At 44.1% G+C, this 20695-nt stretch overlaps 1 protein-coding gene and 1 long non-coding RNA gene across 10 annotated transcripts in view; one reads left to right on the forward strand and one right to left on the reverse strand.

Annotated features, from left to right (window-relative positions):
- Nucleotides 1-20695, forward strand: part of LOC106605391 (regulating synaptic membrane exocytosis protein 2) — a 215777-nt gene that overhangs the window by 30058 nt on the left and 165024 nt on the right. The window lies entirely within an intron of this gene.
- On the reverse strand, nucleotides 14794-15887 carry LOC106605393 (uncharacterized). The gene is made up of 3 exons (XR_001328840.2): nucleotides 15658-15887; nucleotides 15307-15400; nucleotides 14794-15198 (listed from the first exon to the last, which is right to left on the reverse strand). It is a non-coding gene; the product is annotated as an uncharacterized lncRNA (long non-coding RNA).

Raw genomic sequence — 20695 nt, forward strand, 5'->3', positions numbered from 1 at the left:
TGTTATTAGAAGGCTTATAATATGTTTTGTCTCTATGCTGGACTCAGAACATTTCAGCTGACTCAAAATGGCTGTTATTTAGTCATTATAAGGTGGTCCTACATGGTTACGATAAGTCATTATTAGACATTATAAGGTGGTCCTACATGGTTATGATAAGTCATTATTAGACATTATAAGGTGGTCCTACATGGTTACGATAAGTCATTATTAGACATTATAAGGTGGTCCTACATGGTTATGATAAGTCGTTATTAGACATTATAAGGTGGTCCTACATGGTTACGATAAGTCATTATTAGACATTATAAGGTGGTCCTACATGGTTACGATAAGTCATTATTAGACATTATAAGGTGGTCCTACATGGTTACGATAAGTCATTATAAGGTGGTCCTACATGGTTACGATAAGTCATTATTAGACATTATAAGGTGGTCCTACATGGTTACGATAAGTCATTATTAGACATTATAAGGTGGTCCTACATGGTTACGATAAGTCATTATTAGACATTATAAGGTGGTCCTACATGGTTACGATAAGTCATTATTAGACATTATAAGGTGGTCCTACATGGTTACGATAAGTCATTATTAGACATTATAAGGTGGTCCTACATGGTTACGATAAGTCATTATTAGACATTATAAGGTGGTCCTACATGGTTATGAAAAGTCATTATTAGACATTATAAGGTGGTCCTACATGGTTACGATAAGTAATTATTAGACATTATAAGGTGGTCCTACATGGTTATGATAAGTCATTATTAGACATTATAAGGTGGTCCTACATGGTTATGATAAGTCATTATTAGACATTATAAGGTGGTCCTACATGGTTACGATAAGTCATTATAAGGTGGTCCTACATGGTTATGATAAGTCATTATTAGACATTATAAGGTGGTCCTACATGGTTACGATAAGTCATTATTAGACATTATAAGGTGGTCCTACATGGTTATGATAAGTCATTATTAGACATTATAAAGGTGGTCCTACATGGTTATAATGTCTAATAATGACTTATCATAAGGTGGTCCTACATGGTTACGATAAGTCATTATAAGGTGGTCCTACATGGTTACGATAAGTCATTATTAGACGTTATAAGGTGGTCCTACATGGTTATGATAAGTCATTATTAGACATTATAAGGTGGTCCTACATGGTTATGATAAGTCATTATTAGACATTATAAGGTGGTCCTACATGGTTACGATAAGTCATTATAAGGTGGTCCTACATGGTTACGATAAGTCATTATTAGACATTATAAGGTGGTCCTACATGGTTAAGATAAGTCATTATTAGACATTATAAGGTGGTCCTACATGGTTATGATAAGTCATTATTAGACATTATAAGGTGGTCCTACATGGTTACGATAAGTCATTATAAGGTGGTCCTACATGGTTACGATAAGTCATTATAAGGTGGTCCTACATGGTTACGATAAGTCATTATTAGACATTATAAGGTGGTCCTACATGGTTATGAAAAGTCATTATTAGACATTATAAGGTGGTCCTACATGGTTATGAAAAGTCATTATTAGACATTATAAGGTGGTCCTACATGGTTATGATAAGTCATTATTAGACATTATAAGGTGGTCCTACATGGTTATGATAAGTCATTATTCCTAATACCTACAGACTTTTAGTAAAGTTACCCAAATCTGTTTTCCCGGGTTGTAGTTGAGTTGGTTCAGGGCCTGTTATTCCCACTGGAGATGTGTGTGTATGTGTTTGGGTGTTTTGGGGTTTTATTATCCTTGTGGGGACCAGAAGTCCTCACAAGGATAGTAAAACAAGGAAAATTAGGACAAGTGGGGACATTTCTCCCATCCCCACAAGGAAAAAGGCTTTGGGGTTAGGGTTGGGTTAGTTAAAAAAATGTATGGAATCAATTGTTTGGTCCCCACAAGGATAGTAAAACAAACGTGTGTGTGTGTGTGTATGTATGTATGCATGCCACATACGCGTGTGGAGATGTAACATCAACACGGGACAACGTCAGCTGCCTAGAAATTGCTGATCCAAGACACAATGAAATGTATCCGTGTCAGGTTGTATAATGTAGGCAGGCAGGCGAGTGCACGCACACACACACACACGCGCACACACATGCGCGCCCCCCCCAGTACAGAGTTCACACAACACTGACTACCAAACACTCACACACCAATGTAGAAATGAGTGTCCCTTTTATTTGAACTCATTATTAAAATGGCATATTGGTCCTACAGTATGTACTGCTGTAGTAGAGCGGTAACACAGAGCACCACAGTGTGTAGATACAGATGAATATGATGAAGTTATGAATGTGTAGGATGCTGCTGGGTAGTTAGCTGACTCCGTGCCGCTAGGAGACTTCTCAGGAGGGGAGCTACGATTTGAGGAGGCCCAATTGAATCCTGACAGGTAATCTGTTCAAACAGATGAGTTTGAAGTTATATTTGGCTACAGATTAGTGAGTCCCCCACTGCTCAGAGAAATCCTACTGCCAACTCTTTTTGACAATCACATGTGATTATTAGTGCAGTACTCTGGTCAGGAAGCCCAGGGTTGCAGTGTGTACAGTACTGTACATACAATCCTATCACTATAACTGTGGTGCACAGCTTGTCCCTCAATGCATAGAAATATATAGACCTGATGTAGCTACTCAAACAAACTCTCCTCCTCGCAACGACCAGATTCCTGCTCTGCTCCCTATCACAACGTGGCAGAATGAGCGAGGTTGTATCCCAAATAGCACCCTAGCCTGGGCCTTGGTCAAAAGTAGTGCACTATATAGGGAATAGGGAGCCATTCAGAATTCCCCCCAGAGTGCAAAAGGAAGTTATCAGCTCTCTCTCTCTCTCTTTCTCTCTCATCCCCTACCCATAATCCTCTTGGAGCGAGAAAAGTGTTAAGTAGCAGCACACACACACACACACACCCCAACTCCCCTCACAAGAAGAAAGGTGTAATGAACAGGTGTCTCTGGACTTAATCTGCTGCATGTCTTTAAATGAGCTGCCATTTTTAGAACAGCTCTTCTTCTTCCTGTTCCTCTCAGACTCATGCAGGTAGAGAGAGGTGGTTCTGCCCTGGTCACAGTACTCACTGTAGCCTGAGTACCAGTCTGTTTCTATCATGGCTTGACAATGACAAATGGCGTTGGCAGGAGCACAAACAGATCTGGGACCAGATCTGCATCGGTTTAAAAACTGCAACTGCTAAAAATTATTTGATTACTGTACTGCACACACTACTACAAGCTTATAGTCGTGTATTGCTGAGTGGTTTAATATACTGTATATATACATTGACTTGTGCTCCTGGCAGTCATAAGCATTAAGTGTTAATTGTCTGTATATGGTATCTTCCTACACTGAGCCTCAGGATGATCCCTTCATCCAATTATTTGGAAGACTCGGGAAGACGGACTGAGTGGTTAGGGCTGGTCATGACACTACTATACAGAAACAGCATCTCAAATGGCACCCTATACCCTAGTATAGGCAGTGATTTTGACCAGGGTCCATAGGGAATAGGGTGCTCTTTGAGACGTAGCATGAGACTGTTGTGAACATGTCCAGTTGGAAGCCATGCTGAGCGTGTTCCAGTTACTACTACACTGTTGCTGAAGGGAAAAGTCATGCTGGCCCTTAGGACCACTGTATCTGACCGTATCCCACAGTCCTCTCTGCTACGCCACCCTCTGCTCCGCTCCAACTTCTGAAAGGAAGAGTGGACTTCTTAGAATGAACACATGCTAGATTGACTGGTTGGGGCCACCCAGACATATTTAGGCAGGGGAAGGAGGTCGGCATAGGGAGGGGAGGCGAGGCAGGGAACGAAGGGAGGCACTGGAGGGCGGCATACGAGGGAGGTGTAGGGAGGCAGGGGAGGGAGGGGGGCAGATGGGAGGGAGGGAAGGAGGCAGTGTCATGTCCTGACCAGTGAAAGAGGTCATTTGCCATAGTAGTATGGTCAGGGCGTGGCAGGGGGGTTTGTTTTGTATGTATTTTGGGTTTTCTGTTTCTATGTGGGTTTGTTCTAGTTATCTATTTCTATGTGTTGGTTTTCATGTTCTGCCGGGTATGGTTTCCAATCAGAGGCAGGAGTCTTTTGTTGTCTCTGATTGGAAGCCATACTTAGGCAGCCTGTTTTTCCTTTGGGGTTGTGGGTAGTTGTTTTCCGTTTTAGTCATGGTACCTGTCAGGACTGTTATTGGTCGTTTTCTTGTTTGAGGTGTTTTCATTAAAGTATTGAAAATGAGCACTATCCACGCTGCGTCTTGGTCTCCATTTCATGACCCCTGTGACAGGCAGACAGAGTAATTGGGAAGCATTTAGTCCCTGGGTGGAGTCAGTGTGGAGAAGCTCAGTGCAATGTAACAGAGAAAGCTGTGCCTGGTCTGCTCAGTATAATGTAATGTATGAAGTAAAGAGTTTTCTCCTCTCAACGTGTCTTCTCTGAAATCCCAGAGGGAAATGTAAGAGCTGGAGTGTGGCCTAGTTGTTTAGGTTCCTCTTAACAGTGTAACTATCTCTGTTACATTTGATTCATTTAGCAGACCGTCTTATCCAGAACCACTTACAGAAGCAATTAGGGTTAAGTGCCTTGCTCAAGGGCACATCAACAGATGCTTCAATTGGTTGGCTCAGGTATTCAAACAGGGAAACCTTTCGGTTACTGGCCCAACACTCTTAACCGCTAGGCTACCTGACGCCCCTGTTACATGATTCCATCAAGGCTTCCATCCGTGGGACTGGCGTGTATGTGTTGTCATGCTGTCTGTTGTGTGAAAAGCAGGTAGGATGGATGCAACTGACAGATGGACACCATGTACTCTGCGTCATGTATCCATGCCAACCATAACACAACATCCATCTCAAAGGAAATTATTACTGTCACATGTAACGTCAGTGTAAAATATGTCAAATAGGTATTTACTCCTGAAACAGTGTGTTTGTTTTCTCAGCTATAACCCAAATGTGTTCAGACCAAAATGTTACAAATAGTTTCTATTTGTATAGACTACTAGATATTTTTGGTGTCCTTAAACTAGTATGGGCTATGTGGGACGCTAGCATCCCACCCGCGGTACAGCCAGTGAAATAGCAGGGCGGCAAATTCAAAACAACAAAAATCTCATAATTCAAATTTCTCAAACATACAAGTATTATACACCATTTTAAAGATAAGATTCTCCTTAATCTAACCACAGTGTCCGATTTCAAAAAGGCTTTATGGCGAAAGCAAAACATTAGATTATGTTAGGACATCACCTTGACAAGAAAAACCACACAGCCATTTTCCAAGCAAGGAGAGGCGTCACAAAAACCAGAAATACAGCTAAAATGAATCACTAACCTTTGATGATCTTCATCAGATGACACTCCCAGGACTCAATGTTACAAAATACATGTATGTTTTGTTCGATAAAGTTCATATTTATATCCATAAACCCCATTTTACATTGGCGCGTGATGTTCAGAAAATGTATTCCCACCAAAACCTCCGGTGAATGAGCACATCAATTTACAAAAATACTCATCATAAACGTTGATAAATTTTACAACAGTTATTGAAAGAATTATAGATATACTACTCCTTAATGCAACCGCTGTGTCAGATTTTAAAATAGCTTTTCGGCGAAAGCACATTTTTCAATATTCTGAGTACAGAGCTCAGCCATCAAAGCAAGCTATACAGATACCAGCAAAGTTCTGGAGTCAACTAAACTCAGAATTAGTATTATAAAATCTTCCCTTACCTTTGCTGATCTTCATCGGAATGCACTCCCAGGACTCCCACTTCCACAAGAAATGTTCTTTTTGTTCGAAATACTCCCTATTTATGTCCAAATACCTCCGTTTTGTTCACGCGTTCAGGTCACTAATCCAAAGGCATAACGCGAGAGCGCAGAACCAGAGACGAAAAGTCAAATAGTTCCATTACCGTTCATAGAAACATGTCAAACGATGTTTACAATCAATCCTTAGGGTCTTTTTAACATAAAACGTCGATAATATTCCAACCGGACAATAACGTATTCATTACAGAGGAAAAAGAAGGAGAGGCGCGCCAATGTGCCCACGCAGTAAACAACTCACTGCTCCCAGGCAGTCTACTGATTGACTGAGCGCCTATTCTCTGCCCAGTAACAGTAGACGGATGAAACAAGTTTCTAAAGGCTGTTGACAGCCAATGGAAGCCTTAGGAAGTGCAAAATGACCCCACAGACACTGTAGTTTGAATAGGGATATGATAGAAGAACTACAAGTCACTTCCTGGTTGGATTTTTTTCTCAGGTTTTTGCCTGCCATATGAGTTCTGTTATACTCACAGACATCATTCAAACAGTTTTAGAAACTTCAGAGTGTTTTCTATCCAAATCTACTAATAATATGCATATCCTACGTTCTGAGCCCGAGTAGTAGGCAGTTTAATTTGGGCATGTCATTCATCCGAATTTCCGAATACTGCCCCGTCACTAAAAAGTTAACACTTGGCTGTCAGTAAGTGATCACACACTCCTGTACATTGACTCATGACTGTGTACTGTATCTCTTCTAGCTACGTCACGTCAGCCTGTGACTGACAGAGAGGATAGGCAGACTGTGGATCTATGTCACATGACTGTGTACTGTATCTCTTCTAGCTACGTCACGTCAGCCTGTGACTGACAGAGAGGATAGGCAGACTGTGGTTCTATTTATTCAGCCCATCAGAAACAATTAGAAGGGTTTTGGCTGCTGTTGGACCTGCCTGCCCAGGCACCTATGACATGTGGGAAACCTTATCTGCGTCCCAAATGGCACCCTGTGGGCCCTGGTCAAACATAGTGCACTATATAGGGAATAGGGTTCCATTTGGGATGCAGCACTTGTTCTTCTGACCGGCTGCATGGGGAGAATGTGATGATTCAGGGCTTGTTGTATAGATGTCACATCGATGTGGTTCTCCTACTCTGACCTGACTTAGGAACAGGCAGGTTATTGAGCGGGAGAGGGAGAGAGAGAAGGAGAAAGGGGGGAGAAGAAGAGAGGGGGAGGGTAAGAGAGAGCAAGAGAAGGAGAAAATGTGGGGAGAAGGAGAAAGAGGGAGGGAGACCTGCATTACTTAACCTGAGTTAGTTCCTGGAGCTGATGCCTAGGATTTGGCTCAGCAGGCTAACACAGCATTGTGATGTGCAGGAGGAGACCTGGGTTTGAACCCAGTCGGTCATATAGGTTGCGTCTCAAAACGTATCCTATTCCCTAAGGGCCGTCGTCAAAAGTAGTGGACTATATAGGGAATAGGGTGTCATTTGGGAAAGCAACGTGAAGCTGTATGAATAAAACTGCAGAGAGAGTTGGTCCTGTCCAGCTAGAGAAGGTGTGAAGTAGGAGCAGGTGGTCATGGTAACGTCCTGTGGTGTGAACAGTGGGCCTGGCCCAGGGCTCACAGACCCTTCATCCTTCGGTTCCATGATGTAAGACTGGTCCACGTCATAACGTAGAGCTGCACAACCTATAGAGGGTTGACACCATGCCATAGAGATGCACAATCTAGAGTGGGTTGACACCATGCCATAAAGCTTACAATCTAGAGAGGGTTGACACCATGCCATAGAGCTTAAAATCTAGAGGGTTGACACCATGCCATAGATCTTAAAATCTAGAGAGGGTTGACACCGTGCCATAGAGCTTCAAATCTAGAGAGGTTTGACACCATGTAATAGAGTTTAAATTATACAAAGAGTTGACACTGTGCTATAGAGCTGCACAATCTAGAGAGGGTTGACACCATGCCATAGAGCTTAAAATCGAGAGAGGGTTGATACTGTGCCATAGAGCTGCACAATATAGAGAGGGTTGACACTGTGTCGTCGCACTGCACATCCAAAGAGCTGCACAGTATTATGAGCTTTTATTTTTTACCTCGCAGTCATAGACTGAATTGTATCTAAATTTACTGCATTTACAAACTGGAACAGTCCAGATTTCATACAGGACTGAAGTCAGGGTTATTAATCATTTTCTCCCTGGTGGATGTGTGTCACCACTACACTGACAATGTTCACATTCTGGTGTGCGTCCCAAATTGCTCACTATTCCCTATATAGACAAGGGTGCCATTTGGGATCTACCCAACGTTGTGGTGTGTCTGCAGGTGAGGTGAGCTAGGTCTGTCAGTCTGGCCTCGTGTGGGGAGCTGGCTGCTTCAGGGAGCCACATTCATTACATCTAGGAGTTCTTCCCTAAACACTAAACTCTCAGTGACAGGCCGTTGTGTAATTGTCCTGCTGTCTGTCTGCGCGGCAGGAGCTACGTCAACTCCACTCTCTCTCAAGGAGCCACTCTCACGCTCTCAGATAGGGCTGAGGCTGGGGTACAGTATTGTGGCTGCATAGTACTGGGGCTGGGGAGGGTTGACACCATGCCTCTTCTAGCTACGTCACAGTATTGACACCATGCCATAGCCGCAGTAATATACCCCAGCCCCAGTACTGGGGTTGGGGTATAGTACTGGGGTTCAAATCAAATCAAATCAAATGTATTTATATAGCTCTTCTTACATCAGCTGATATCTCAAAGTGCTGTACAGAAACCCAGCCTAAAACCCCAAACAGCAAGCAATGCAGGTGTAGAAGCACGGTGGCTAGGAAAAACTCCCTAGAAAGGCCAAAACCTAGGAAGAAACCTAGAGAGGAATCTATGAGGGGTGGCCAGTCCTCTTCTGGATGTTCAAATGTTCATAAATGACCAGCATGGTCAAATAATAATAATCATAGTAGTTGTCGAGGGTGCAACAAGTCAGCAACTCAAGAGGAAGTATCAGTTGGCTTTTTCATAGCCGATCTTTGAGAGTATCTCTACCGCTCCTGCTGTCTCTAGAGAGTTGAAAACAGCAGGTCTGGGACAGGTAGCACGTCCGGTGAACAGGTCAGGGTTCCATAGCCGCAGGCAGAACAGTTGAAACTGGAGCAGCAGCACGGCCAGGTGGACTGGGGACAGCAAGGATTCATCATGCCAGGTAGTCCTGAGGCATGGTCCTAGGGCTCAGGTCCTCTGAGAGAGAGAAAGAAAGAAAGAGAAAGAGAGAATTAGAGAGAGCATATTTAAATTCACACAGGACACCGGATAAGACAAGAGAAATACTCCAGATGTAACAGACTGACCCTAGCCCCCCGACACATAAACTACTGCAGCATAAATACTGGAGGCTGAGACAGGAGGGGTCAGGAGACACTGTGGCCCCAGTACTATACCTCAACCGGGTTGGGGTATACTACTGGTGTTGGGGTGTAGTACTGGGGCTGGGGTATAGTACTGGGGCATAGTCCTAGGGTTGGGGGTATAGTGCTGGGGTTGGGGGTATAGTGCTGGAGCTGGGGTATAGTACTGGAGTTGGGGTATAGTACTGGGGCTGGGGTATAGTACTGGGGCTGGCGTATAGTACTGTGGCTGGGGTATAGTGCTGGGGTTGGGGTATAGTACTGGGGCATAGTTCTGGGGTTTGGGTATAGTACTGGGGCTGGCGTATAGTGCTGGGGCTGGCGTATAGTACTGGGGCTGGCGTATAGTGCTGGTGTATAGTACTGGGGCAGGGGTATAGTACTCGGGCTGGGGTATAGTACTAGGGCTGGCATATAGTGATGAGGCTGGTGTATAGTACTGGGGTTGGGGTATTGTACTGGGGCTGGAGTGTAGTACTGGGGCTGAGGTATTGTACTGGGGCATAGTACTGGGGCTGAGGTATTGTACTGGGGTTGGGGTATAGTGCTGGGGCTGGGGTATAGTGCTGGGGTTAGGGTATTGTACTGGGGTATTGCACTGGGGCTGGGGTATAGGGATAGGCTATTGTACTGGGGTTGGGGTATAATACTGGGGCTGGGGTATAGTACTGGGGTATATGGCTGGGGCTGGCGTATAGTACTGGGGCTGGGGTATAGGGCTGGGTTTGGGGTATAGTACTGGGGTTGGGGTATAGTTCTGAGGCTAGCGTATAGTGCTGGGGCTGGCGTATAGTGCTGGGGTAGGGGTATAGTGCTGGGGTAGGGGTATAGTGCTGGGGCTGGGGTATAGTACTGGGGCTGGCGTATAGTACTGGGGCTGGCGTATAGTACTGGGGCCGGCGTATAGTGCTGGGGCTGGCGTATAGTGCTGGGGCTGGCGTATAGTACTGGGGCTGGGGTATAGTACTGGGGTTGGGGTATAGTACTGGGGTTGGGGTATTGTGCTGGGGCTGGCGTATAGTACTGGGGTATAGTACTGGGGCTGGAGTATAGGGCTGGGCTATTGTACTGGGGCTGGGGTATAGTACTGGGGCTGACGTATAGTACTGGGGCTGGCGTATAGTGCTGGGGTTTTGTACTGGGGCTGGGGTATAGTGCTGGGGTATAGTGCTGGGGTTTTGTACTGGGGCTGGGGTATAGTGCTGGGGTATAGTACTGGGGCTGGGGTTTAGGGCTGGGGGTATAGTACTGGGGCTGGCATATAGTACTGGGGTATTGTACTGGGGTATAGGGCTGGCGTATAGTACTGGGGTTGGGGTATAGGGCTGGCATATAGTACTAGGGTATAGTACTGGGGTTGAGGTATAGTACTGGGGCTGGGGTATAGTACTGGGGCTGGGGTATAGGGCTGGCGTATAGTACTGGGGTTGGGGTATAGGGTCGGCGTATATTACTGTGGCTGGGGTATAGTACTGGTGTTGGGGTATAGGTCTGGTGTATATTACTGTGGCTGGGGTATAGTACTGGTGTTGGGGTATAGGTCTGGCGTATATTACGGGGGTTGGGGTATAGTACTGGGGTTGGGGTATAGGGCTGGGGTTGGGGTATAGTGCTGGGGTTGGGGTATAGGGCTGGGGTATAGGGCTGGGGTTGGGGTATAGGGCTGGGGTTGGGGTATAGGGCTGGGGTATAGTGCTGGGGCTGGCGTATAGTGCTGGGGTAGGGGTATAGTACTGGGGCTGGCGTATAGTACTGGGGCTGGCGTATAGTACTGGAGCTGGAGTATAGGGCTGGGCTATTGTACTGGGGCTGGGGTATAGTACTGGGGCTGACGTATAGTACTGGGGTTGGGGTATAGTACTGGGGCTGGCGTATAGTGCTGGGGTTTTGTACTGGGGCTGGGGTATAGTGCTGGGGTATAGTACTGGGGCTGGGGTATAGTGCTGTGGTTTTGTACTGGGGCTGGGGTATAGTGCTGGGGTTTTGTACTGGGGCTGGGGTATAGTGCTGGGGTATAGTACTGGGGCTGGGGTATAGTGCTGGGGTTTTGTACTGGGGCTGGGGTATAGTGCTGGGGTATAGTACTGGGGCTGGGGTTTAGGGCTGGGGTTGGGGGTATAGTACTGGGGCTGGCATATAGTCCAGGGGCTGGCATATAGTACTGGGGTATTGTACTGGGGTATAGGGCTGGCGTATAGTACTGGGGTTGGGGTATAGGGTTGGCGTATATTACTGTGGCTAGGGTATAGTACTGGTGTTGGGGTATAGGTCTGGCGTATATTACTGTGGCTGGGGTATAGTACTGGTGTTGGGGTATAGGTCTGGCGTATATTACGGGGGTTGGGGTATAGTACTGGGGCTGGGGTATAGGGCTGGGGTTGGGGTATAGGGCTGGGGTATAGTGCTGGGGTTGGGGTATAGTGCTGGGGTTGGGGTATAGCGCTGGGGTTGGGGTATAGTGCTGGGGTTGGGGTATATGGCTGGGGTTGTGGTATAGGGCTTTGGTTGGGGTTGGGGTATAGGGCTGGGGTGTAGGGCTGGGGTATAGGGCTGGGGTTGGTGTATAGTACTGGGGTTGGAATATAGGGCTGGGGTATAGGGCTGGGGTTGGGGTATAGGGCTGGGGTTGGTGTATAGTACTGGGGTTGGGGTATAGGGTTGGGTATAGGGCTGGGGTTGGGGTATAGGGCTGGGGTTGGGGTATAGGGTTGGGGTATAGGGCTGAGGAGTGGGCTGGGGCTGGGGTATAAGGCTGGGGCTGGGGAGTGGGCTGTGCCACCTATGACCTCAGAACTCCAACTCAACAGCTACATTGGACATGTATCATTACTACTGTTCTGTGTATTTCTCTTCCCCTATTACTTTAGCAGAGGAAACCACACTTCTGTCCACTAGAGAGCAGTGTAACCTCAGTCAAAGACAGTCAAACCTGGAGGCTTCTGGTTATATTGTGTGAAACAGAGAGGGTCAAAACTAGAAAGAGACAGATATGATGATATAAAATCTATAGATACAGAGACAGACTGTGTGTGTGAGACTGGTCTTAGACTGTCTGTCTGTAGACATCCTGTTTGGTATACAGTCTATGTACATGAGCCTGGTTGTCACCCTTTTGACTGTTGTCTATACCTTCCCACCTGACCTCTTTATTGTGAGGGGTGATGTGTGGGTTACTAGTGTCATGAGGAAGAGTGGATCCAGGGATTAAACCCTGGTTTCCAGTAGAGGCATATACCTGTATGTGACTGGACCCTGGAGCATTACCACTAGACCACAGGCTCTGCACTAAAGATGACGTTTTCTAACAAGATGTGTCTGCTGCTGTAAATGTGTTTAATAATGATTGGTGAATGGTTTGGAAGTCTGGAAGTAGTGAGACCCTCAGCTAGAGTTCCAGAGTCTTATTCAATCAATTCAGGTGTGACATGACAGCACAAACATCATGACAGCACAATACTTTATTATTTACTTCCTGTGAATCATTTTAAAATGTTATGATTTTTATTGTTGTTTTTTGTCATCATCATCACTGATATCTTGATCATATGCCTTAAAGCTATTACAATATACAGTAATTATGTTCATCATCATCATCATCATCATCATCATCGATATCTTGATCATATGCCTTAAAGCTATTACAATATACAGTAATTATGTTCATCATCATCATTACTGATATCTTGATCATATGCCTTAAAGCTATTACAATATACAGTAATTATGTTCATCATCATCATCATCACTGATATCTTGATCATATGCCTTAAAGCTATTACAATATACAGTAATGATGTTCATCATCATCATCACTGATATCTTGATCATATGCCTTAAAGCTATTACAATATACAGTAATTATGTTCATCATCATCATCATCACTGATATCTTGATCATATGCCTTAAAGCTATTACAATATACAGTAATGATGTTCATCATCATCATCACTGATATCTTGATCATATGCTTTAAAGCTATTACAATATACAGTAATTATGTTCATCATCATCATCACTGATATCTTGACTATACTGTATGCTTTAAAGCTATTACAATATACAGTAATTATGTTCATCGTCATCATTACTGATATCTTGACTATACTGTATGCTTTAAAGCTATTACAATATACAGTAATTATGTTCATCGTCATCATTACTGATATCTTGACTATACTGTATGCTTTAAAGCTATTACAATATACAGTAATTATGTTCATCATCATCATCACTGATATCTTGACTATACTGTATGCTTTAAAGCTATTACAATATACAGTAATTATGTTCATCATCATCATCATCATCATTGTTTATGTCTATGTATGTATTTATTTGTGTTGTTTTGTGTGTGTTCTCCATGTCTTTGTGTTGTGTATGCACTGAGCACTGAGCTGTCCACACTTATCTTTTTAGGGTCAAAGAAGAACAAAAGCCTCAGCCGGCACAGTAAGTAACACATTACCCAGAGTGCTCTAGGCTTTGACACTTCTTCCTGTTGGTCAATGTAGCTTCCTGTCTCAGTGGGCCCCGCCCCTTCTCCCCTGATATTGGCTCGCCCTGGTGTGTCATTTGCATTCTGATTGGCTTGTGAGAGAGCTTCACCTTTAGGCTCCTTACTTCCTCATCCATGTGTGAACTGGATGCTTCTATTCAGCTACCTTCCGTCCTGCATTGTGTCCAAATCTACCTCTAAACACAGCAACTATCTGATCTATATGTAAACGTTATACTACTACTCTACTACCACCTTCCTAACTATTGGCTGACCATTCAATGCAATTCCCATTTCCATTGGCTGTAGCTTCTTTCCTGCTTTTATACTTCCTCTCCTCCTCTTTCTCTGTGGTTGTGGATGTGGTTGACTGTCCCTCTTTCTTGGTCTGCTGTGAACACAGTGAATGTCCCTGCTAGGCTTCCGTACAGTACCGCCACTGACTTTGTGTAAGCCTTGCTGGGTGTGTGTGCTTTAATGGGGGATTCCCTTATCTCAGCCAGCCCAGACTATGTGTTGATTCTTCATCTTTCTGTGGTGTGGTGTACAGTCACGTTGTTTGCTTACTTATTTGAACAGGTGGTTTAGTCCCTTTAGTGGGATCACTGAGCTGGTAAATAACGTTCTGCAACCGCAGCAAAAGTCCCAAAATGAGAAGGAGCCTGAGCCTGTGTCTGAGCCTGAGACGTAAGTAAGATGTGCACTGTCTGCCCCTGAACCAGACAGTTACTGTAGTAGGCCTAAACATACAGTATGGCTGACTAGTGTGGTCTGCACAACATGTTTGACCTCTGACCTGTCAGATACTGCCAAGAGCATAGGCGGCGCGTAAGTCTCAAGTTTCGGGAAGCTAATTTTCACCATACAAATTCTCCTTTACAATAAAGCATTCCTTGCATCATCACTTTTGCAGACTTATGTAAGATAGTCTGCTATTTCCAATGTGATGAGTAGATTGGATAGTCATGATTTATGCTAATAATATAACTCAGTCACTGTTTGGGAAATATATGGGCTTTTATAAACACATTTCAGCAATTCTACTACACTTTATACAACTGGAGATTTATACAAAAAAAAGTATTTAACCTTTATCTAACCAGGCAAGTCAATAAGAACAAATTCTTACTTACTACGACGGCCTGGCAGGAGGCAAAAAGCCTCCTGGGCTCGGACAAAAAAACTTTGTAAGCCAAAACGGACAACACAGACAGAAGACACTGGCAACAGCACAAATACACCAGCAAACAAACAGTGTGTGTGTGTGGTAAAACAACGTTCTTCCTTAAATAAGGCATTGCAAATGATTGACATGGGGTGACAACTAGAAACAATGACATGTCTCAACAACCCGTTCCTCCTCCAGGGACACCAGGTCCTTGAGTTTTATGTTGGCTTGGGGGGAAATTCCATGACAAGGGGGCTGAGTAATGAAAGGACCTTTTCCATGCTCAGTTCAAATGTCCGTGACTCTTAGCCTAAAACAAGATTGAGATCTGAGCTTGTATGTGTTTTTATTTCAAACTAGAAGAGAGGAGAGATAAAATGGCAGTTTTCCTAAAATAACCTTATAAATGAGAACGTACCTGTGTTAGAGCCTGCGTGTTGCTATTGATGTCCACCCGACGGATCACAATGGAGAGTTAGATAGACATCTCTGATTGGTGACAAAACGAAGGGCTGCATGATACACAGAGTCAAGAACCTTCAATGTACTGTAGAGCTTGAGGCTAGCACATGCATAGCTGAATCTTTTATTACGACAAAAATTACAGAGTAGTTTAAACTCTGCTGACTGACAAACAGATCAATAAAAACGACGTTGTCTGCAACTATCTAATAGGCCTACGAAAAGAGGAGCCAGAAAGACAATATGGAAGAGGAAATGTTGTCCAAAAACTGACCCAATGATAAAGACAGTGAATATGCACACTCACCGGGGATACGGCCGATGCTCCGCTAAAATAGGTTACTGTTCGCTCAAATAAATGGAGAATTTTGATAACAGGCAGATTAGTCTTTTCATGGTGTTCTCCGTACAGCAATAGCTATTTGCTTTTCCACCGATGTTTTCACGCGATTGTATTTTGAAATATTGCGATATGCCTGGCTGGGCCTCTCTTTCGGTGACATTCGCAACTCAACAATCATCTATTCGGTATTTGCCGTGCACGCTGCCCAAATTGAGGACCCTTCCGGCTATGCGATATAAACAATCCACCGTTTTTTTTGGTTTTTTTTTAAATAAGCTTTTTGGTGGAGTAATGATTTTATGTATTTCTGTATAGACAGGATTAGTCTAATTAGGCTATATAATTTTGGCAATTAATACAATTTACTTTAGGATAAACCTTATGAACGCGCTGCTTATGGCCAAGAGTCAAGTCTGCTTTCAAATGATACTTTTGGACAGCTGGAACAAGCACACTATTTTTCTTCAGGAAAATGACCATATCCTTTAGGATTATTTTTACTATGGTGAAGAATACAAGAAATTGCATCTATAAAATGCATGACATATTTTTGGATTAAGTGACAGCCGTTTACATTTTAAAACTGTAATAGTGCCAAAATAGTAACAGATTATATCAATATTGCATTGTGGTTGAATAAATGCATCTGAGGTGCACCGTGACTGTGCTATATCACAGAAACATGACATCAGATGGTGACATCAATGTTATGTCACCCAGTCTGACATCCACAAGGAACACAACTTTAAACATTTAAAAGGCATGTGTTGATAAAATAACCTCCTGAGTTCATACTTAAGGCCAAGAGGCAGACACGTATTGAGTTTCCGGTCTTGGCTGGGTCCTGGTAGGGATACTATGTTAACTCCGTCATACAGTATACAGTAGAGTCCAGGGCAGGGCTCATGTTTCAGCCTGTTGATGCAGCCTGTGTTGGTGTGGTTCAGAGGTAAGAAGGGTCGGATAGACAGCCAGAGCTGATACAATGAGCAGCATATGATTACATGTCAGCTGTGTCATGCGCGTTTGACCAGGTTTGACCGAGGGGGAGACGGATGAGGAACGGGAGCCATCCACCAGCTGCCTGAACCTCTCAATACCCCTCTCCCCCCCCCTCTCCTCCTCTATTTCTCTCTCCTCTATTTCTCTCCTCCTCCCTCTCACTCTATTCCTCTCCATCTTTTCCCTGGCCATCTCCTCTACCTACCCCTCCTTCCCTCTCTTTCTCCTTCTCCCTATCTCTCCCTACCCTTCTCCCTAACCCTCTTCCTGGTTTAGAGAGAGTTGCATCTTGAATGGCAGCTCTCTAGTGACTCTCTCTAGTGAATCTAGAAGCCTCTATATGCCCACTAAACTAGGGGTTCTCAAACTTTTTGGGGTCAGTAACCCCTTTTGTGATAGCAAATTCATCAGGGACCCCCTCATAACTCGAGTGAGATAGAAATAGCAAGGAGTTTTACTATGACTTCGGTAGTGCATGGCCGGACAATCCAAGTCTCGGGCCGTGGGAAGAAACATTTTAAAGACCCACCTCTTTGCATCGGAGACCAAAAAGATGCAGTTTTCAAGCAAATTTCTTGCAGTTTTAGACATTTCGTCATGGAACAGAGAGATGTTTTGTTGTTACAGCGTCTAAGCTAATATCCTGCAATTCTACACATTTTGCCACGGGGCAGAGAGAAAATGTAGCAATTTTAAAGCGTAAAGCTAGAGTCCTTAATTGAAACAATAACAAAGCGGGCATTCCGCCTCTGTTTTGGTAAAAAGCTGAGGCATGGGCCTGGAGAAATGTAACCACTCTCAAATTCATAGACAGAGCTATGGATGCAAGGACTGACCATCCATGATATCAAAATGATAGTTTTACTAATGTTCTGAGGCTATACATTGTTTACATTTACATTGTTTACAAACATTGGAGTAAAACAAGCTATTTTGTGTTCTGATGTGCTAAGACAGTTGAACTAAACTCATGAACCATTTATAAGTTACAGTGAGGGAAAAAAGTATTTGATCCCCTGCTGATTTTGTACGTTTGCCCACTGACAAAGAAATGATCAGTCTATAATTTTAATGGTAGGTTTATTTGAACAGTGAGAGACAGAATAACAACAAAAAAATCCAGAAAAACACGTCAAAAATGTTATAAAATGATTTGCGTTTTAATGAGGGAAATAAGTACTTGACTCCTCTGCAAAACATGACTTAGTACTTGGTGGCAAAACCCTTGTTGACAATCACAGAGGTCAGACGTTTCTTGTTGTTGGCCACCAGGTTTGCACACATCTCAGGAGGGATTTTGTCCCACTCCTCTTTGCAGATCTTCTCCAAGTCATTAAGGTTTTGAGGCTGATGTTTGGCAACTCGAACCTTCAGCTCCCTCCACCAATTTTCTATGGGATTAAGGTCTGGAGACCGGCTAGGCCACTCCAGGACCTTAATGTGCTTCTTCTTGAGCCACTCCTTTGTTGCCTTGGCCGTGTGTTTTGGGTCATTGTCATGCTGGAATACCCATCCACGACCCATTTTCAATGCCCTGGCTGAGGGAAGGAGGTTCTCACCCAAGATTTGACGGTACATGGCCCCGTCCATTGTCCCTTTGATGCGGTGAAGTTGTCCTGTCCCCTTAGCAGAAAAACACCCCCAAAGCATAATGTTTCCACCTCCATGTTTGACGGTGGGGATGGTGTTCTTGGGGTCATAGGCAGCATTCCTCCTCCTCCAAACACGGCGAGTTGAGTTGATGCCAAAGAGCTCCATTTTGGTCTCATCTGACCACAACACTTTCACCCAGTTGTCCTCTGAATCATTCAGATGTTGATTGGCAAACTTCAGATGGGCATGTATATGTGCTTCCTTGAGCAGGGGGACCTTGCGGGCGCTGCAGGATTTCAGTCCTTCACGGCGTAGTGTGTTACCAATTGTTTTCTTGGTGACTATGGTCCCAGCTGCCTTGAGATCATTGACAAGATCCTCCCGTGTAGTTCTGGGCTGATTCCTCACCGTTCTCATGATCATTGCAACTCCACGAGGTGAGATCTTGCATGGAGCCCCAGGCTGAGGGAAATTGACAGTTCTTTTGTGTTTCTTCCATTTGCGAATAATCACACCAACTGTTGTCACCTTCTCACCAAGCTGCTTGGCGATGGTCTTGTAGCCCATTCCAGCCTTATGTAGGTCTACAAGCTTGTCCCTGACATCCTTGGAGAGCTCTTTGGTCTTGGCCATGGTGGAGAGTTTGGAATCTGATTGATTGATTGCTTCTGTGGACAGGTGCCTTTTATACAGGTAACAAGCTGAGATTAGGAGCACTCCCTTTAAGAGTGTGCTCCTACTCTCAGCTCATTACCTGTATAAAAGACACCTGGGAGCCAGAAATCTTTCTGATTGAGAGGGGGTCAAATACTTATTTCCCTCATTAAAATGCAAATCAATTTATAACATTTTTGACATGCGTTTTTCTGGATTTTTTTGTTGTTATTCTGTCTCTCACTGTTCAAATAAACCTACCATTAAAATGATAGACTGATCATTTCTTTGTCAGTGGGCAAACGTACAAAATCAGCAGGGGATCAAATACTTTTTTCCCTCACTGTATATTCTTCAAGACTCAATGGGTATATCATGGTATTCCATACCAAAAATGAATGTAGCAACTAAGGATTCTAGTTTTAAAGTACAGTGCATTTAGGTAAAAACATTTTTTTGTTGCAGAATACAAGAACATAATATATATAGTATTAAGTTGAAAACATTTTAATTGGTGGGGCACTATGGATACCAAAACCCCTGTGAGCCTCCCAAGCCCATGTGACCCAGGGTTAAGAACACAAGTTGTAGATGAATTATATTACATTTTATTTTATTGTATTGTGTTACACCTTCTGAACTTATTCCACGGATCCCTTGGCCCAAATTGAATCTGTGGTTTGAAGTATTATTTTCTTTTGTGTCTGGCGTCGGACCCCCTGCAGTACTGCGGACCCCACTTTGAGAACCCCGGCTCTAAACAGCAGACACTGCTACCCAATATGCACATACCATTAACAAGTCTTCTATCTTTAGACTTGTTCTGGTGTCTGTGTGTGTGTGTGTCTGTCTGTGTGTGTGTCTCTGTGTGTGTGTGTGTCTGTGTGTGTTAAACAACACCACACCACCACGTCCCAGGTCTAATCTGTGTTCAGTAAATAGTGACAGTAGTAGCCCAGTGTTGTTCATCCAGAGTGGGTACAGCAGCGTGGCAGTGTGACACAGAGAGGTGCCATCCAGGGTTCCGTCTCTATCTAGTGTTCAGCAGGGGGATAGTCATCAGACAAGGCCCAGCCACATCGAGTCACGCACCAATTACATTTGGGATCTAAATAAAAGGCCTGTTTGTGGGAAAGAAGAGGCAGCATGTTTATCACCTACGCGACACCAAGCCATGCATACGGACGGTAAAAATGATAGCTCTGGTTAATAATTCACGTGACTAATGAATGTTGCAGGGGAAAATGTGGAGACGAAACCAATTCTAATCGCCATATTATGAAGTCAGCCAGGGTTTTAGTTTCTAAGGATACACCCGATTGACATGTGTCATACAAAATGCATGCTGGTCTGTCTGTGTGAGGCAGCGTTTCAGGGTCCTCTGGTCCTCAGGTCCGGTTGGACCTGTCATGTGTGGGTGCATTGGGAGAGTATAGGACAAGATGACACTGAATGTACATCTAGTGTGAGCAGGCGGTGCAGATTAAAAGAGAATGTTGAGCTAAAAGCTTCCTTCCAAATGGCCCCCTTTTCTCTATTTGGCACCCTTTTCCCACAGGGCACTAGTCAAAAGTAGAACACTGTGTAGGCAATAGAGTGCCATTTTGGACGCAACAAAGACTTTTGAAGGGTGCCGTTGTTTCAGTAAACCACATGGAGGCCTACACAATAGTCTGATTCCTCTGCGCTGTCTAAAGGCACTGTTAGCCCGATGGTTGGATGAATGCTGTAGTGTAGGTACCTAGTCATGATG

This window comes from Salmo salar, chromosome ssa05, assembly GCF_905237065.1.
Source record: "Salmo salar chromosome ssa05, Ssal_v3.1, whole genome shotgun sequence".
NCBI lineage: Eukaryota > Metazoa > Chordata > Actinopteri > Salmoniformes > Salmonidae > Salmo > Salmo salar.